Below are 4310 nucleotides of genomic sequence, written 5' to 3'. Positions count from 1 at the left end.
TATTAAAATTCAATTTTGTTGTAGTGTCTATAGGTAGGTATAATCATAACCGTTTAGTTCCTATTAGTGTTGTACAACCATTAAAACATTTAATAAAATATTTTTTATAGACTATAATTGATCACGACTTATACATAAACTAAAATTAATTTATTTTAAAATTTAATATATTATTTTAAAATTTAACTTATAATTTTTTGTTTTATTTTTATTTTTTTATATTGAAAATCTATACCTATATATATATTATATATTATTATTATTATTATTATATAAATATTATACAAAGGGGATTTCCCTCTTTAATTATTATTTTATTATATTCCAATTTTATCTTTATATTTATATTTTATTATTTTAAAAATATATGAGAGGAGATATTTGTCATTTTGTGAGCAGTTTTAATTTTATATCTCAAAATGATAATAAAAGAGATAACATTATTTTTAAATTAAAAAAAATTAAATTCAAAACTAAACATTGCAAAGTGAGGTTGGCTTGCTGAGAAGCATTGCACAATTGCATTTTTTTTCTTCCGTTCATATTCTTTTCTATTTTCATATTCAAAATCCAAAATATGAGAAATCATAGTTTTCTTCCAGCACCACGAAGCCAACCCGTAAGTGTTATTTTTCAAAATAGAAAGGCAATGTCTGAATTTACTTCTTTTTTTTATTCATTTATGCATGTCTTTGACATTATATGATGACAATGTTGTTATTGTTGTGTTAGCACAAATAATATTATAAAATACACGAAGACAACAATTTAATCAATCTTTTATATATATATATATATAACATATTCTTAATTTAATTACTATATAAAAAAAATATAAAAATATTGAACCAGCCATCTTCAAGTTAAAAAAATAGTTTAATCATTATACATATTAATATATATATATATATATATATATATATATAACATATTCTTAATTTAATTATTATACTAAAAAAATATGAAACCTCTCTATGCATAATCATAACCGTTGAGTTCCTATTAGTGTTGTACAGCCATTAACCCAAAAGATTTAATAAAATATTTTTTTATAGATTATAACTGATCACGACTTATACATAAATTAAAATTTAATTTATTTACAAATTTAATTCATTTTTTTATAAATTTATATATGTATAATTTTAACTTATAATTTTGTTTTATTTTTATTTTCTTTTGTTGAAAATCTATACTTCTATATAATCTATACCTATCTATACCTATATATAAAGGGAATTCCCCTCTTAACTGCTCTTAATTTTTTTTCCTATTTTATCCTTATATTAATATTTAATTTTATTATTGTATTATGGTCATTGTGTCATTTCTTATTCCCCTCTTAACTGCTCTTAATTTTTTTTCTCATTTTATCATTATATTAATATTTAATTTTATTATTGTATTATGGTGTCATTTCTTATTTTTTCTACAATATTTGGTATACTTAGTGGGACGATTTTGAATTGAAAGAGAGGTGGAAAAATGGTTTTGAATTGAAAGAGACGTGGAAGAACAATTATGAATTGAAAGAGAGGTGTAGGAACCGTTATGGATTGAAAGAGAGGTGGATGAGTGGTTATGAATTGAAAGAGATAATTTATTTTGAAAATTAATTGCATAATGAGAGACTGTCTGTTGTATGAGAGAGAAATAAATTTAATAAAATATTTGAAATAAATGGAGCAACCGTTTGAATTGAAAGAGATAATTTATTTTGAAAATTAATTGCATAATGAGAGGGAGTGTTTGTTTTATGAGAGACAAATAAATATTAGGAAATGTGAGTAGTGGCCAAACGTGAACAATTTGATTATTACTGAGCGGTTACACTTTTTTCACTAGTTTTCACCGTCACCATTTACATCCACTTTCTTACAAATGAGTAGTTTTCATCTGTTACATCCACTCCCTTATAAGGAGTAGTTGAGCGTTTACCACTTTCTTCCACACCCTAAGGAGTAGTTTTCACCATTGAATCCAAAGAAAAAAAAATGCTCATAAATTTTGACACATTTTTAACCCTCTTCCACCACTGTACAACAACAATCACCATTGCTTGCACTTCCCTCCGAAGCAGAAACGTGTCTCATTGTTATAGGATTTGAACATTTTTTTTCTATTGCTTTCTTAAATTTTTTTATATTTTTGTATGAATCTTAAGCCCAACTTTGCGGGCAAAGTTTTTATGTCTATTGGTGCTTTGATCTATTAGATATTACATAAGTTGGAAGTTTGGTAATTTGTATTTAGTTTATTGTTTTATTTTTTTTCAACTCCTTTGCCATGGAAGATGTGAATTCAATTGATATGGTGATAGATTCTACAACTTCCAACATACAAACATTTGCATTATGTTTTGACATTGTTTGCTGGTCCATTTTTTTTAAACCTTAATTTTAATCTGGATAACCTTACAAAGTTCAAGATTACACCCAAGTTAAATCAAAATTTAATATTAAAAAACAATAAAATGAAAATATAAAAAAAAATTAACATAAAATATTAATAAAACTATTATCAATGGTGCATTTAGATAATTTACATATCTTATGAATATATAAATAGTAAAAATGAGAAATACGGATACACAGCGCCTGTGTTCCTGCTAGTAACTATATAAAGGGATCCCCTCTTAACTTCCATTTTATTTTATTTTATTTAAATTTTATCATTATACTTATATTTTATTTTATTATTTTAAAAATATATGAGAGGAGATATTTGTCATTTTGTGACTTCTTTATTTTTAAAAATTAAATTTTGAATTTTAAATTTTAAATTTTAAATTTTATATTTTAAATTTTGAATTTTGAATTTTAAATTTTGAATTTTGAATTTTAAATTTTAAATTTTAAATTTTAAATTTTAAATTTTAAATTTTGAATTTTGAATTTTAAATTTTGAATTTTGAATTTTAAATTTTGAATTTTGAATTTTAAATTTTGAATTTTAAATTTTAAATTTTGAATTATGAATTTTGGAATAATTGTAAACATAATTCAAAATGTTTTGAGTTACTCATCTTATCACTTATTCAACCAAACATTTTCCTTCAAACCTCATTCTTTTCTCTTTCTTTTTCAATGGTTGACAAAAATCACTTACACATCCAAGAACATCTTTCCGCAACGTTATTAAACATGTAACTTTCTCAATTAACGTTGAATCTAATAAGTGAACATTTCTCCCAAAAGTGCAACGTGTGTAATGATGCAGACAAAAAAGAATAAGAAAATTTCATGCTTTCAACAAAAAAAACTATTTCATTCTTCTTATGTATGCACATTTTCTTCTTCACTTTATCCAACTTTTTTTGTTAAACTTTTTATGATTATATATTATTTATCACTATATTTATTCGTCCCTTATTTCTCCTCTCTTTTCTCTACAAATTTGTTATTTTTTTCTTTATAAATTTGTTTTTTCGTATCTTTGTGCACTTTTTTTCGTATCTTTTTCATTCTCTCTAGGTGTGTTTTCTAGTCAATATTATGCAAGTACACATTTGAATATTTTGTGAAATTTTTTGTTTTTTTATCTATTCTCTTTCATTCTCTCTGAACTTTTTAAATTAAAAAATAAATAAATTCAAAACTAAACATGACAAAGTGAGGCTTGTTGAGGAACATTGCACAATTGCATCTTTTTCTCCCGTTCATCTTCTTTTCTATTTTTCATATTCAAAATCCAAAATATGAGAAGTCATAGTTTCCTTTCAGCACCACGAAACCAACCTGTAAGTGTTATTTTTCAATTATAAAGTAAAAGATGGAAATGCAATGTCTGGATTTACTTTTCTTTTTTATTCCTTTATGCATGTCTTTGACATTGTATGATGACAATATTGTTATTATTATGCTGACACAAATAATGTTATAAAATACACGAAGACAACAACTTAATCAAACTTATAATAGAACTATTAAAGAAAATAAAATAAAAAAGATTAGTAGAATTTTGTACATTGAATAAAAATTGGAAGGGGAAAAAATGTACTAGATAAAAGTGCACCAGTGGGAGTGAGAGGGATTAGTCTATGAGAAAGAGAGGGCTTAGGGAGAAAAGGGGAGGCGCATTAGTTTATAAGCGAAAGGAGGGAGAAAATGGATCGGAAGAGGGAAGAATAAACAAGCGAAAACTTACGTTTTGATATTTGTTTGAGAGGGTTAAGAATAAGGAGGGAGGGGTGATGAAGGATACGAATGGGAAGTGGTTGACGGTGGTGGTAAATGATAGAAATAATTTGACTAAGTCTCTCTGCGGGTCCAAGACAAAGAAAAAAGAAGCATATTTCATTATATTTTCTT

The sequence above is a fragment of the Phaseolus vulgaris genome, chromosome 10 (assembly GCF_051622355.1).
Source record: "Phaseolus vulgaris cultivar YP4 chromosome 10, ASM5162235v1, whole genome shotgun sequence".
Taxonomy (NCBI): domain Eukaryota; kingdom Viridiplantae; phylum Streptophyta; class Magnoliopsida; order Fabales; family Fabaceae; genus Phaseolus; species Phaseolus vulgaris.
The sequence above is the reverse complement of the archived record's forward strand: the minus strand, read 5'-3'. Positions refer to the sequence as shown.